Here is a 16602-nt window from a genome sequence, read left to right as displayed (position 1 = left end):
GGGGTGGCATCTCAGTCGTCTTTGCACCCCGTGTTCCCCTCTTGATCTGAGAACACAGAAGATGCTCAGCAAATGCTCTCTGAAGGCTGGAAGGAAGGCACGGGGAACTGGCGTTCTGCAAAACAATTCTCTTAACGGTACGGGAAGTGTGCGGGGCTGCTTGGTCTCCACTCGCCCCTGAGGCCCACCTCCACTTTCTCTGCCCTGCTCGGTAGGGACCCCCCGTTTCTGACCTTTCACTGCATTCCTCGGTGTCCTCTCGCCCTCTGGCTTCTGGTTGGGTTTGGCCGAAGGGAGGCACAGGTATGAGACAGGAAGGTGGATGAGAGGCGAGGTTGGGGCGTTTCTTCCCACACCCACCTTGCTTCACTGCCATGGGTCTGTGTCCGTGACTTTGACTCCTGCAGGGAGCACCCCCCCAACCTCCCCAGGCTGTCAGCAACAGCACTTCATTCCTTGTCCCTCCAGACCTGGGCTGGACGTGGCTTCCTGCCATTGCTAGTCCCTGGCTGCTTCAAAGTCCATTTGGGGTCCGCCTGCCCTGCCCACACCTCTTCAGGCGAAACGCCCTAAGTGGAGTCGTCTTTGCTGCCAGGGCCCTGACTGACGTTCCTGAAAGCAATTCTTTTAAGAGCGTCAACATAGGTCAATAGCTTGTCTATATCAGTTCGTAACTGGCTTTTAGCAAGAGAAAGCAACCACCAGAAGGATAAATTGGGTCCTACTGAATTATCTCCAAATTTTCGTGGTTGCGATTTCTTATTCACAGGAGCAGGGAGAGGGGCCTGCAGTGTGCACAGCACAAGAAGAGGCAGCAACATCCCATTCTGCAGCGGACGGAAATGAAGCCGTGACCACCAGTCCCCTCCCGGGTTGGCTGCCAGCCTCTGGCAGAGGTCGAGGCTGCATTCCATCGCTGCTTATGGTTTGTGAGTAGCAAGAAAACCCAACAGGACTTCTTTAGCGGAAAGGCCAGCTGGGCAAGCGAAAGCAGATTCGGGGCTTCAGGGCTGGAATGTATTTTTCTGGCCGTTTCTGGCCATGGCGATATTCTATTCGACGCTTCTTCATTTCTCTAGGTGAGAACGAACTGTCCCCAGGCCCCCAACAGGCATGGACAGGAAAGGCCTCTCTTTTCTGCACGAACCCCCTGGAATGGTCTTGAGATGCCAGCGGTGTCCCGAAATGGGGTTGGGGGTGGGAGAAGCCGGTGCTGGGCGGTCAGCCCTGGGCAGCGGTGGGAGCAGCGGAAAGCAAGGTCTGATTTAGAGCAGATGTGAGGCCTGTGAGGGGCCATCTGTCCTCAGCCCTGTCAGTCCTTCTGTTGTGTCTGCCTCATTTTGCTGCCTCGGCCCCCAGTGGCCCGGCCAAGGCCCACTCTATTTTTAGCTCACATTTCACCTTTCTGTCTGGGAGGTGCTTTTCCCAGCCTAAGAAAACACACTGCAGCTACCGGCTCTAGCACTGACCCCATCACTTCTGTAACCCCCCACGACCTCAGCGGAGGGGAGAGGCTCCCACTTGAGGCTGAGTGGGCCTCTTCTGGGGGTCTCAGAAGAAGGCTCTGGTGGTCCCTGGATTCTCTGAGGCTGATTAGAGAGACTGGTTGCCAAGAGACCCCAGGACACTAACCTGATCGAAGGGGTGAACACAGGGTGATGAGCCCCTGGATTGGATAAGAGATGCCCTGACTCGAGGTGGAAGGCAGCCTGAGGTCGTCCTGCCCTGAAAAGCACAGCTCATTTCTATTATTTGTTGTTACTATTGACAACCATATTTATATGCTAATTAGGGGGAAATTTGAACATATAGCAATGTAGAAGGAAGGAAAACCAGTTCAACCCTTTTGCTACCATCTAGAGATAATTGCTGTTAACTCATTAGTGAACTTATTTCTAATCTTTTCGAGTGATGTAAGTTTTTTTATGTGGTTATAATCAGATGGTAAATTCAACATTGCAGAGTAGTTGTTAAATGCCTATTTTTTTCCCCGGTCATAAAGATCAAGGTACCCAATTTAGAAAATGTATTAAAAGTAAAAAAGAAAGATTTCCAATATCTTACCACCCACGGATAATCGCTATTAATTTATTGGCTTATGTCCTGACAGCCTTTTTTTTTCCCGTGCATTTTAAAAAATAATGAAGATCATGTTGCTTATTTGATTTTCAAGCACACTCAATAAAGGAAATTCACAGTTTCTAGAAGGAAGATGATATGACAGACAGAGGGACTCGATGATAGATATCTGCTCTTGGTCTTTATCAATTAGAAAGCCCAATGATTCAGTTAAGTAAGCAAACAACTTTTAAAGATGCAGGATGACTTCAGTTTTGGGGCAATAAGCATCGATCATCTATCATGCTACGCAAAGCTGCTTTTAAGTATTTATTTGAACAGTTCTGACAAAGTCTTCCCACCGTGTAGAGGGTTTTAGCGTTGTTAGCAAGTGAAGGAAGGAAAGGCACCCACTCACTGGACACGATAAGTGTCCTGAACGAAGTGGAGGATATGGTGTCAGAAACGCAAGTTCTGTGAGTGAAACGAAGAGGCGCCTTTAACTAGTTTTCAGAATCTACGTATAACACCATCCAAACCGAGTAAAGGAAAATTATTAAGTTGTTAATTCAATTAGTCTCGTCGGCAGTGTGCGTCTTCAATGGTTTTTCTCAGTAAGGATCCACGGATGCTATCTGATTGGAATGTCTTTGAGCTGCCTCCTCCCCTAAGAATTTTGTAGGGACATTTTATACTCTGGCCTTCGGTATTGCCGAACTGCCTGAGGCCAGACTGACCTTCGCTTCTTTGTGTGTAACAGCTGTTTATAAAACTTTCTTCTTTTTCTTATTTAAAAAAAAGTCTTCGTTATTGAAATTAAAATATTTTCCCAAAACTATGGTGGTAGGGCCCTATTTTCGTTTATTTTAGACTAGCATGTGGAAACCCTTTCATTCCGAGCAATCCAGCTACTTCTTTCTCCCGGGGAGTCTTTAAAAATCGCATCTAAACGAAAATGTTATAATCTTTTTTTGCCTCAAAGACACCTTGGAGGTTGATGATCTGTTTCCTGTCCTCCCTATTTCTCTTCTCTTTTTTCCATTTCCCTCTCTTTGTCCCCGTCCTCTGCATCTTGAGGGAGTTCCCCAAATTCACCCTTCGCCTGTTGGTTCTGTTGTTTTGCGGTGCCGATTCTATCCTCTGTCACCTGCAATGAGGACTTTAATTCAGTCCTTGTATTTTTGGTTTCCATTCTTTATTATCTTTCTCCACTCCCTTTTTCGTTCTCATTGTGTCTTTTTATCTCGGTCTGTCTTTTTCGAATTCATTTTTCTGGTTCATGCGACTGGAGACTCTTAGATTCAGCTGAGCTCAAGCACTCCCTGAAAAGTTTTCTCTCTTTCAGTTCGTAGATTTTCTTCAGAGGTCCACTTTTCCTCTGAGCGTTCTATATGATGTGTCCTTTCCCTTGGTCTGAAATCTTTTTTCATGGTTCCTATAATAATCTATCTTTTCAATGAACTCACCGTGAATCGTGGCGACATCTAGTCGGAGTTAGTTAAACCTGTGGAATGTGTTCTGTCCCTTTGGATGGCAGGTGATGTGTATACACTCATCAGTCCAAATCCCAGGATCTTAATTCCTGGGGGCTTGGCCACTGTCAGCCTTCATTTTTATTAGGACCATCAGTTTCCCCAGGAGATTCAGGAGAAATTAAAAGAGTCCATGTGATATGCTCTTATTATACAGAAAGTATTCCAGGTAGGAGAACCTATTATGTGCTCAGGTGTCTGGGAGGTGGTACGTGTACACTCTCTCACTTTCAAGTTCGTTTGAGGTCAGTGCGATTAACCCTCTTTGAAGACATCTCACTGTAAGAAAAGGTGAGTTGTCAGGAAGGAATATTCAGCTTTTTGACCTAAAGCAAAATTACAAGTGCAATGTCTCACCACCCAAAAAATATTTGCCAAAAAGGAACCAAAGCGACCTTTTAATACTTTGGTAGTTTGGTAGGAAAATAAGATGTTTTCACCAACTAAGTGTCTAGAAACACAGAAAAAAGTAGGAAATTAACTGTGGACTAAATAACACAACAGTTATGGATGGTGAGATAGAAATTTCTTTTAATCTAGATTTGTTTGACAGAGCCCTTTAGTCCTTAAAAAAATGAAATTAGTGTAATGGGAAAAAAAAATACTAGTGTTTAAAATCAGATTCACTGTGCAGATGCCTGGTCTTGCTGGTACAGTTACATGACAAATACCTTTCAAGAATGACGATGATGGTGATGATCGGAGTTTAGAGCTGAGACTTACAGGATATGTGTATAATTTGTAGTAGATACCCTCAGTGTGCTTCCTTTAGCCACATGGCTCAGGACCAAGGGACAGGCCATGATTCAAATGCTGGAAGATTCTGAGTTAGGCCTTAGAACCTGACCTGGGGGACAAAGCCTAGGGACAGCTGAATCAGTCCGTAATGTGCTTGGGACCTCTCCTCCTTGGGAGCGGGTCTCTCTCAAAGGCCCGCATCTCTGGTGGTCCGTGGCAGGAACACACTTCGGCCCTGAAGGCCTGCTGTGCAAGCACTTTGGCACTTGCACCCAGAGGCCGGGGGTTGTGGGCGCGTGGTTTTCACACCAGCCCTGTGCTGCTGGCAGCCTGAACTCCCCAATGTGAGGTGCTAATGCAGCCTGGCAGGGCAGGCAGCCGAGGCACCTGCAGACGTGCTGGTCTTTTATCCAGGGGAGTTACACCCTGCAAGCTGCTGGCTGCCCTGTGGGGAGAGGTACAAGGTCAAGGTAAGAATGGGCTTATATGGAGTTCAGGGAATCGGCAGAAAATTAGATTCATGCAGCCGAAGCAACTATTTATAAAAAATTTCAAGGCTTCACGTTCTGCTATGTGGATGTTTTCTGGTCTCGAGAAGAAGCAAACGGCACAGGCCCACGAACTCAGGGAAGGATCCTCTATTTGGATTCTGTCTCACTTTGCCATCTCCCTACTTGGGTGGTGGGGAACAGCTCGTCAAAGTGTGGATACAGCTGGGGGCCTCCCGGAAGGCTGGCAAGAGTGAAAGTGTGTTGGCAGCACTCGGCCGTTCAGTGTTCGTGGACACTGGGGTCTGACAGTCAAGTTTACCATGCAGTTATCGGAGCGTGGCAAGGGATAGACTTTCTTTGACTCTAAGTTATTTAGTGTTCAGAATCCTAAGATAAAGCTGATATTAAGCGACTTCATCTGTTGACAGCATCAATAATTTGGATGCTGCTTATAAAGTTTTGAAAAACAGTGTCCTGTTGGTAACTCGGCACAAGATACTACATTCTAGAATACCCCGTCATTAAAAATCATGCCATTAACTCCTGAAAGGCAGAGTGAACATTCAGGACTGTTTCTGGCAGAGGCTTTTTCCAATGGAAGCTCCCCCAGGGACCCGGCTCCCCTCATTTCATTTTTTCTAAAGGAGTAAAGCCCTCTTTTAGAAAATAGTAAAATACAACGTGTGTGATTTAAAAAAGAAAATCATTAAGTAGGAGACACAAATGCTTGAGAAAACAGACTAGTGATCAACACCAAAGCTGAGCTGACGGGACCAGGAAAAGGGAGTCTCGTCCCTCTCCCAGGGTTCCTACCCGAGACGAGATGTGCAGGTTCCACGCCGACCCCTAGGGTCCCCCTCTGCAGGCACGGTGTGTCATAGCAACCCTCCTTCCAGCTGGGCCTGTCCTCGGGTCTGGTTTAAGCCTGTGAACCGAATCCCAGAGGAAGCAAGTGGAAGAGGCAACGTAAGATCTAGTTCCTGTGGCGCTGTCTCTGACTGGCCGGGCGGACTTTACGAGCTCGTTTTGCTCTGCTGTGAAGCAGAGGTGTTAAACCGAATCCTCGCAGGAGCCTCGTGCTCACGTGAAGACAGGTGAGCTCTCTGGTTTCAGTCCTTGTTGTTAAGCTGGAGCCAACACGGACTTTTCCCAGAGCCTTCTGGTGCCTTCAGGGGCTGTTCGAAGGGGGCCTGCTGGGGGAAGGGTGGGCAGGCTTTAACATTTGCGAGGTCAATTGCACAACATTGGTTCTAAAATGCTGAAGACCTAGGCCTTTGTGTCCCAGGCTCCTTCCTGCAGGGTGGGCTGCAGCGAGGGTCAGGAGGGGCTCGCCACAAATGTAGCATACGCATTGGGTGCAAAGTAAAGAGCTGGGGTGGACGGCCCCAGACCAGGTCATTGCCAAAGGGAGGGAGGATGATAGCAAGAGCCAAGGACAGAATGACATGAGGCCAAGAATGCGCGGAGCTGAGGAGCACCGCTCTTGGAGGGATGCCTGGGGGGGGCCTCGGGGAGACGGTGCTCATGGTGGTTTTTTTATAGCACTTTTTAATGCCATTCTCATGTTGGATCATGTAGACAATTATGGGGACTGAAACGCTCCAGTAATGTAATCCAGACATGGACACATTTGCCGTCTATGTTTTCAGCACCCTCTTCATACCAGAGTCAGAATTCTCCAGTTTTGGACATGGCTGTCCTGGCTATGCAGGCTTTGCAAGCCAACCAGCACAGCGTTAAGCTGACCCCTGAAGGCTCCGAGTTCCAGCCAACTTAGCTGCCAGCACTGCAGTCTTGGGGGGAGTTTTCCTCCATGACCCCCTTCTTTCTTGGAAGTCTCAAGGGCTGCTTGCATGTTTGAGAATCAGTTCTGGTCACTGCTCGCTACCATGGCCAGCAAACAGATGGCCTTGTAGGGCTCTCAGGTGACCCTTGGAGATGAACCCTAGCCTGCTATCCTAGCTGCTGCCCGGTGGTGGGTGGCTAGTGACCCTTCGCCCCTCAGTGCTGGGAGCTGGGCCTTCTTGGGTCTCAGTGCCCAGGAAAGCGGACCACCCCAGGGCTGCCGTGCTGGGAGCCCATGCTCCATTCTGTCCCTGGACCAACACACTCAGAATCCAGCTTGCTCTCCTGGAAGCGAGAGCACCATGTGCTCCAACCCTTCCTTTCGTGCTAAAATCAGTTGGGGGCAGATCAGGGCTGCTTGAGCCCCAGGTGAGCCCGCTCTTTCAATTCTAACACACCTGCCACAGGGGTGAGCTGCTCAGTAGGGAAGTCGGTGCCGTTCCATACCCAGGGTCCTGCTTATTTCTCCTGATGGAGCCCCATGGCTTGGGCTGGCCCACGGGGTCAGATTCCTTTGTCCCTTGTGGATAATTTCTGCTCCAGGGATTCTGTTGTCCCTGCCACACTCTGCCTCCCACTAGGGCCACCTCCGTCTGCCAGACACACCCATAGGCATTTATACAACAATTCTGGCAGAGTTTGATTTGTTACCATTATTATTTCATTTTTAGATTCTGCCAGGAGGCGTTCGGCACTTGTGTCACAGGTGTAGCTGACCTACAGGTAAGCCATTCTATCACCTGACATTTCAGTGGGAGCATCGGGACCCCACGAGGCCTAGCTATGGCGACACGGGGTCCCCAGCACTGAGGAGGAGACTGGATTGGGTTTGAGAAGAATCATAACGCAGAGGCGAAGAGTCTGGACAGCTCGTGCCCAAATCCCGGCCCTCTCCCTCACCGGCTGTGTGACCTGGGGCAAGTCACTTCGCCTCTCTGTGCCTCTGTTTCTTCATCTACAAAAGAGGGATGATGATAGTGTCTGCTTTATGGGGTTATTGTGATGATTAAATGACTTAATGTATGTGGAGCTCCGGGCCTGGCATAGTATACACATGCTCGCTATCATTACTGAGTTTTGAAGTCATCGAACACCTCCAGACTCACTAAATATGAAGCCGCGCAGGACGCAGAGGACAACGAAAGGGGTTCTCAGGCTATTCGACGACATAGCGGGCCAGCAGCACTGACCCACAGCGTTCCTTCTGGTATGAAATTAGGACCAGGATTTCAACCAGCCTCAAAACATCTCCCTTAGACCATTTTGTCACGACCTGCACGTCGCGAACTCACAGAAACTCCCACAAGGAAGCCGAGGTGCCAAGTGCTGGTGGGAAAAGAGCAAAATGTCCAACGGGCATCTGGAGCATTTGACCCCCTGGCTTCTTGTTACTTTTCTTGTTATTTATACAGCTGAGTCAGAGGTTCCAGGAGAATGAGGCAATTCTAGGGGGGCTGGGGAAGGGGGAGCTTTAGGGAATGAGAGGGGAGAGAATCAGAAAGCACGTTTTCTCTGGGAGTAATCAATTGATTCAGTAGTTTCGGCACAGAAATTCCAATTTACTAGACATCTCGTATGGACTTCCCAGTACCTTTATAAAAACAGGTCTTGTCTATAGCTTTGCTGGCATTTTTCACACCTGGCTTTAGTCAAAATTTGAAAGTTTAAAGACATAGGACAGTCAATAGTGAGGTCGCAAAGTGTTGAGTCCATAACTGCAAACTCTGGATTCAAATCTGCTCTTACTTTTTATTAATGTAATTGAGAGATAGGAAAGCTCATAGAGGTGAGGTTCGTTCGTAGGGACCGAAGGTCAGCCTGAAGGTTACAGACTGGCCTTTCCGCTCGAAGATGGGCAGCAGCCCTCCTGTGGGTCAGAGAGGAATGGCACTTGTTTTCTCGATTTCTTCCTCGACCACGGTCTCCTGTGCGATTGTTCTGAGGGGTTTTTAATTATAGAAAAACCTCACATGGCAGTTTCGGATCTCGGGCCGTCTTTACTGCAATATTAGTGGACGTTTCTCACCATCTACTGTTTTAAAGGAGCAGAGTTTGTGTGTCAAGTGGCTATTAATATCACCAATTCTTTTCAAGTGTTCTTCATGTCCTCTTTCAGAAGGACTGATACTTATCAAGCAGCTACTATGTTGCCGACCCTCTTTTTGGCAATTTATGTAAGTCGTGTTATTGAAAAGAAGATCGAGATGTAGATTATGTTTCCTTTATTTTATTCTCAAGGAAACAGAGGCTCAGAGAGATCAGGTAATTTGCTCAAGGCCACACAGCAAGTGGAAGAGGCGGACTCCAACCCAGACGACCTGCATCTCTGCTCACGGTCGATCCCACTTGCTCCTTGATGCCCAACCGTGCCCTGCCACTTCTGGAAACCTGCCTGGCGCTCATTAGTTCCAAGTGTTCTCCCTCAGCCCTGCCACCATCCTGGCCCAGGGCCTCCGTCACCCACGGCCAGGCTTGTGGCAAAGGCCCCTCACTCATCTCCCAGTTTGTTCCTTTGCCTCCCTCCAGGAGTGAGTTTCTTTTAAATATTTCATTATGAAAAATGTCATAGGTATGAAGAAGAATCCATATACCCACCCCAGATTCAACCACAACTGTTTTACTCTACTTAGTCACAGACCTGTCCATCCATTTGTCCCTCTACCCACCCTTCAATCTGTCTTAGTTTTTGATGCATTTTAAAGTAAGTTGTGGACATCACTACTCTTCCCCTAAATATATTAGAATGTATACAGAAGAGATTTTTTTAAAAATGAAAGGCCTATCATCTCATTCTCCTGCTCATGAGCCCCAGGGCATTCATAACTCTTGGAATAAAAGCCCCGCCCTCACCATGATGCATGAGATGCTGCTGGATCCGGCCCCTCTGGCCCTCCAACCCTATTCCTCATTCCCTTCTCCTGGCTACTTGGCCACAGCTACTTGGCCACTTTTCTGCTCTGGAAACATGACAGGAAGTGCCCTGCCTCAGAGGCTTTGCACCTGCTGCTCTCGCCATGCCTACTCCTTAGAGAAACCCTTCCCGGTCACCTTGTCTAGAAGAGTCCCCCCACGCTTCCCCATCCATGCCGCCCTGCTTTATTTTTCTGTGTATCACTCATTGCTACAGCTCACGCAGTAAGTTCTTTATGGTACGTCTGTCTCCCTGAGAACACAAGTTGCGGAGAGCATAGATTTCGTCTAATTCACTGTTGTCTGGCCAGGGCCTGGACATTTCTGGGATACATAATAGATATTTGTTGGATAAATGGATGGATAACAGAAGGAAAGAAGAAAAGGAGAGAAGCAGAAGGCAGAGAGGGATGGGAGAAGGAAAAGAAGAGGGGAGAAAAAAGGAAGGTGGGAACGAAGACAGGAAGAAGAAAGAAAGGGTTGATTTTAGTTGGAGAGTGTTCTGTCTTTTCCAGGCATCGCTTTACGTCACGTTGATGAGGGAACAGGCCTTCCCCCGAATGGCTCCCGCTGGCAGCTTTCCCCAGAATCCAGACCTTAGTGGAATGTGCAAAGCGGTTCTTGGAGCGTGGGGGGCAAGGCAGGTCGGCACCGCCCTGGGTGCCCATTTCCTGCTGCTCCTCTGCCAAATGCCTCCTACCTCGCGTCTGATCTTTTGCCTTGGCCTCTGAAGGATTTGCAGGGCAGTGGGGGCGGATCACCTGAGAGGACGTCACTTCAGTTAGAGTCTAATTGCGCCTCCTTTGATTCACAAGGTAGGAAAACATTGTCTCTAAAACACTCTGGACGGTCACAGATGATATTTAAAGTGACACGAAACCCAAAGCTTCCCCAGGCCCTTCTCTTCTGCGGTTGTTTATAGATTTTCAGTAATTCTAATAAGCCCGGATCTGCTCAAAGTTTTGCCCAATTTGTTCTCTGCGTCTCAGGGCAGTGCCCAACTAAGCAACTAAATGTGTTCCTAGGGTGACCTATTGTTGCTGCTGATGTATTTTTATGGGGGAGAGTAGGAGGGAAGGAAAAGCATCCAACGAATCATTAATGGAAAAACGGACGTCACTGGCCATGCTCGTAGGTGCGTTTTGTTTCGTATTATTGCCTTTAGCCTGATTTTCACTGGTGGGAAAATCACATGTCGGAGCAGAGGCCTCCAAAGACCTTAGTTTGGCCTTGACCTTAAGGGTGTCAGGGGCGTTTGACCTCTCTCCTGTTCTTCTGTTTCATGTGCCTTGGTGGTGCCTGCTGCCCACAGGGCTGAGCGGTGCCACGTTTTTGCCACTGCCGCGGGAGACCCTATAGGTTGCTGGTGTTGTGCAGAAGGCCCCGTTTTCTTGGGCTCGAAGTGCTGCTCCCCTCAAGGTGCCACATTTCAGCTGTGAGTCCTGGGGTCCTCACGGGGTTCTGCACTGGCCCGAGAGGAATGCCATTCTCCCCCACTTGAGCCATACTTTGTCACTAACCAGAGCTGCTTGTGGCTCTTTCTCTCTCTTGGTCCCTCCCTGAAGGTCCTGTACCCACAGGGCTCACACACAGTTCTGTGGGTCGTCACTGTCACCCCAACCCAGGCCCCGCCAGGTGAGATGCCCCAATGTCAACCTGGGTCACCCTCAACCTTGTGTAGACGAGTCCGTAGAAAGAGACACCAAGGGTTGCCCTACAGCCTCACAGCTGGGAGTGTGTTTGAACTTGATGACTCTGGTGGTGGGACTCCCGATTCCCCATGTCCTTGACCACGTCATTGGTGGGCCAGCTTCGCGTGTCCTGGGAGTAACTCCTCGAGACCCGGCCTCCAGCCGACTCCAGACCTCCTGATGCTTTGGTCAGTACCTGAGTTCCTGTCTTCATTCTTCCTGGCTAAAGTGATTTCTGCTTCCTGCTCTGAACTCTGACCCTATGGCCGTCTGTTCCATTTTGTTCCTCCAGTATCTTTGAGATAGGGTTAATATCCTGCTTCTGGGCAAGGAATCTGAACCCCACGTAAGATACAGAAAAGGGCCATGCCATAGGTGACAGAATCTGGCTTCGAACTCTGCTTCCAGAGGGTCACAGCGACATTGCTTAGCCTCACCTGAACAGAAAGGATGGGGGAGGGACGAAGCCACGTGAGGGCAGACAAGGGAGGAGCCCCGCGGCGTCATCCACCCTTCTCTCCCCAACGCCGGGCTTCCCTCCTCCCCAGACGCCAACGCGACCAGACTTTCCAGAAGAACGTGGACATCCTGGTTGTCAAATCCACTCCCCTCCTTCTTTTCTCTAATACTCCAACGGGGCAAACAGAGACTGCAGCCCCCCACAAAGCTGCAGGAAACCCAGATGCCTGTGGAAATTCTGCTCCACTTCTGGCTTCGTTCCCGTGCATCCTTCGCTTCTCTTCCAGGCTCGGGTGATTTGCTCGTCCTCTGGAATCCCTTGTTTTTTGAGGTAGGTCACTCAAGTTTTCAGCAAATTTTGCCTTCTGGAGTGGTGACTTGAATTTGTCTCAGAAATACCTCTTCTACCAGGCTAAAATGGCATCTTCACATTCCCCATTCACCTACCAGTGCACACAGAACCAGGCCACGTTCAGCCCTGAGAATCCACTGAGACAGTCCTCGGCGTCATGGAGCTCCTGGCCTGTGGGGACAGGCAGATGCTAGATGAGACAGCATACATATCAAGGCAGAAAGATGCAGAAGGGGCTGGGGTAGGTGCGCTGGGCACAGAGGAAGCCTTGTGGCTCAGAAAAGTCTTTCCACAGGAGGTGGTTGTGAGCTGGCTGAGGTTCTGAAGTCTCGTTAGGAATCTTCCAGACAAACAAGGTGGGGAGGGCATTGTGGGTAGAAGGGGAAGGATGCGGCTGGAGCGAGTCCGGGTGGCCGCAGCTCAGGGTGGGTAAGGGAAGCATGAAGAGGGGAGGCAGGGGCAGGTGATGGAGGGGGTGGGACAGGAAGGGCTCAGCGGATACTTGGCAAAGCGTTGGTGCTACGTAAAGTCTTTCCGCGGGAGAAGATACGTTATCGCTATTCTTTCGCAAGGCAAACAGAGGCGGGCGCTGAATGCTGCTCCAGCGCGGAGCTCTCTTTCCAGGCTGGCTTGAGCCATCCGTCACATGAGAGCACGTCCCCACCACCCCCATGTGGGGGAGCGGGCGCAGGGCAGAGAGCTGAGGGGGCCAGAGGGAGCCCCGGCCGCCCACAAAGCCGCCAGCAGACAGCCAGGCTGCTCTTTAATGTGGCCGCCTGGGTCACTCTTCCTGGCGCTCAGTTTGTGGGTCTCGATTTGGCTCTGATGGAGCTCTTCTGTTTCCTGATTTCAAAGCCCATGTTTTTATTAAAGCCTCTGAGATTTTCTCCTTACACGTGTGGTTTCTTCCCGTGGTTCTTAACCATCCTTCTGAGGAAGCTGAGCTGTGCTCTGCACTCTGGGCTCAGGCCACCCCCACAGACCCCCGATGAGTGGCAGAGTCCCAGGGCCTTGGTGCTTGCCACCGTGTCACTCTCGGGGCCTCGTAGGGCTGGGAGCCCACATGGAAGCGGGGATGGCTTTTATGTCTTGCAATGGCATGGTTTTTGTTTTCCTCTGTGAGACTTAAGAACTCCCGTTGCCCTGAGTCCCAACATCTCAGCCTGCCCAGGGCTGGAGAGAACGTGGGTTTGCATCTGCCAGCAGCGCACACTGTGTGTTTGACCCTGAGCAAGTTAGGCAGCCTATTTGGTTATGTGTCCAAGTCTCAGTGTTCCTGACTGTAATAGGATTTATGTTGTAGGGTTGTTGGGTGGATCACGTGTGATACCCTATGTAACGAGCAGCATAGGGCACCGTGCAAAGTGCCGCCTCGTGCTTTTTGCATAATCTCACGCGAGGTGCTTGACCTCTCGTGTCTCAGTTTCCTCATCTGGAGCGTGGAGATGATCATCATTCATCTGCTTTATAGGGTTGTCATGGAGGTTAAACGAGATAAGGTATCTGTCTATTTGCACATCTATCTGGTCATGCAGACATCAGAATGATAATAAGCGGTGGGATTGCTAATGCTTCTTTTCTTTACGGTTCATCCTTGGTAGGTTGTCCATTTCATATGGGTTATACAATTCGTTGGCATACGATTGTTCATATTTTACTTATTATTATTTTTTTACTTCTCTAAAATCAGTAGTGATGTCCCCTCTTTCATTTCTGACTTTGGTTAATTCGAGTTATTTTCCTTCATCAATGTAGCTAATGGCTGATCGATTTCTTTGATCTTTTCAAAGAGCCGACTTTTGGTTTTGTTGATCTTCTATATTGTTTTTTTAGTCTCTATTTTATTTATTGCTGCTCTAATCCTTACTATTTCTTTCCTTTCGCTAGGTTTTGGTTGAGAGTGTGTGTGTGTGTGTGTGTGTGTGTGTGTGTGTGTGTGTTTTATAGCTCCTCATGTTGTAAGGTGAGGCTGTCCGTTTGACATGTATCTTTTGGAAGTGTCTGCAGGTGTACAGTTCCCTCTTGGCACTGCTTTTGCTGCGTTCCATAAGTTTCGGTTTGCTGTGTTTTCATCTTCATTTGTCTCATGATATTTTCTAATTTCCCCCGTGATATCTTCTTTCACCCATTGGTTGTTTAGGAGCATAGTTTTAATTTCCATATGTTTGCGAATTTTCCATTTTTCCTTCTGCAATTGATTTTTTTGGTTGAAATTCTTATCTTATTCATATGTCATCTTTCTGATTTCCTTTGGTTCTATGTCTATGTTTTCCTTTAGCTCTTTGAACATACTAAAAGTTGATTTTTGAAAAAAGTCTTTGTTTATTAAGTCTGATCTCTGTGTTTCCTAAGGGATGAATTCTGGAGAAATATTTAGTTTCTTTCAATAGGCCATCATTTTCTGTTTCTTTGTATATTTTATTTTATTTTTAGTTGGAAATGGAACGTTTGAAAAGTAGTCACCTGTCCCGGTGTTTGCAGATTGACTCTGTGCTGGGGTATTCCTCTACTTATTAGCTGGGTAGACGTGAGTCTTGGAATCAATCTAAGGTAGAGGCTTAAAGTCTTCGCAAATATTTTCTGAACATGTGTCTTTCCTGGACCTGTACTGGCTTTTTCAATTCCCCCATAGACACAGGTCCGCAAGTCTAAGCTTTCTTCCTCGGCCCTCTCTACTGTTTACCCAATCTTCTGCCTTCTGGTTAACTCTTCTGTGTGTACCCCAGGCAAATAGCAGTTGATTGGCATTCTCTTGGCAGGCCTAAGTGGGTGTTAATGAATGGAAGAATATGCTCTCCTTGCACCTGATAAAGAGCTAACTGACCCTGGGTTCCTCTCTCTCAACTTCAGTGTTTCTTTTTATTTATAATAATCTGTAGAGACAAGACAGAGGCTCCAGTTTAGACCCTAGTTTAGAAGTTACATTTGACCAACAGCTCAAGAATGCATAGATGCTATTGTAAGGTACAAAGTTCTCACATGATGTCATGACTGACAATGTATATTTAAATAATGTTTTGAGGCATTTGATACTTGTACTACACAAGTAGATTAAATTGAAGGGCTGAGATGTCCATCTGTCTGTGTGTCAATGTGTCCTTCCATCATCCACCTCTCCAGGGAGCGTTTATTTAATGCCTACTCTCTGCCAGGTCCCTTTATGTACTGTGTCCTCACAATGCTACAAGGTGAGTCCTATTTTATTGGTGAGAAAATGGGCTCAAGAGATTAAAATAATTTGTTCAAGGTTATATAACTCAGAGATGAAGATCAAACTCTCAAGTTCAAGACCATTACAGCTAACACTCTGCCCTGAATCAGTTCACTGTCTAGTAGTATGATAATTATGAATTTGTTCTAAATTTCAAGTGAAAAGTTTTGACTGTCATCTCAGTTATCTGGATGCTTCTACCAAAAGCATATGGGAGACCCAGTTATTTTGGATAATTGCTTCAGTCGATGTCGCCTCAAAATGTGGAGTGTCCTACTTAGCAGTGAGCATCAAAGGCCAGCAGCATGCATGGTGGGCTACCTCACAGGCATCCTTGTTTCTGTGTGCTCTTTCTGCATTTCCCCATGTTTCGAGCTGGTCGTCAGGCCCTTAGCATTTCTTTGCCCTGGGGAGGTTTAGCAAGACAGTAATAAACCAGAACTGCTGCATGTCTATGATTCCTCCTGCATTTTGTAAACACTTGTGGCAGCTTAGGCTGTGTGCACAGGAGGAGGGTCGTGGGGGGGAGGGCAAGGATTCTGAGGATCAAAATGATGTGGGAGTCCACTTGCCCTCCTTGGCACTCCTGGAGGCCTCAAGGGGATGGCCTGTGGGGGCCCCAGAGGTGGGGCTTAGGGCAAAACTCTGGGACACCACACCATCCTGGGTGGCAACCAGGAAAAGGGAAGTCTCACTGATGGCTGCAAATCAATCTCCTGCCAGCCCAGTGGCCTAGGGCCTTACTGTCAGAAGACAGTAGATTAAAAAAATACATATGGTCTACGGCCATGCCGCCCCGAACAAGCATGATCCCGTCTGATCTCAGAAGCTAAGCAGAGTTGGGCCTGGTTAGTACTTGGATGGGAGACCGCCTAGGAAGACAGGTGCTGTAGGCGTAAAAAATAAAAAATAAGGGATTGTAAGATGACAAGTTCCTTGCAATCTGTGAGATCAACCAAGGCTTGCCTCGCCTAAAATATATATATATATATATATGTATATGTATATGAGTTCATACCACGGTTTTCTTTGCAGGACATTCAGCATAAAGAATTTTTACTACTTCTGTGCCTCAAAATCAAAGCCGGATTCCTCGCGCTGGTTTTCAGGTCCTTCCCTGCATCTGAGCCAGTCTTTACTTCCAGTGGAGGCTCCTCAGCTCTTTAGACCCTGGGCTTCGGCCCCCGTGGACTGCTGGCAGATTTCCCTGTTCACGCTCAAAGCCTTGCACATACTGTTCCCTCTGCCCGCAGGCCTCGTCTCTGTTCTCAAGCTCTTCCCAGCCTCTCCCCTGCAACACACACACACACTAATA

The 16602-nt window shown here is 48.3% G+C and overlaps 1 pseudogene; it reads left to right on the top strand.

The window, feature by feature from the left end:
* Window positions 1-16065: 16065 nt before the first annotated feature.
* Window positions 16066-16183, top strand: LOC120602518 (uncharacterized; annotated as a pseudogene).
* Window positions 16184-16602: the final 419 nt, after the last annotated feature.

Source organism: Pteropus medius, unplaced genomic scaffold (genome assembly GCF_902729225.1).
Source record: "Pteropus medius unplaced genomic scaffold, Ma_sr-lr_union100, whole genome shotgun sequence".
In the NCBI taxonomy this organism is placed as follows: domain Eukaryota; kingdom Metazoa; phylum Chordata; class Mammalia; order Chiroptera; family Pteropodidae; genus Pteropus; species Pteropus medius.
This window is presented reverse-complemented; position numbering and strand designations above follow the sequence as displayed.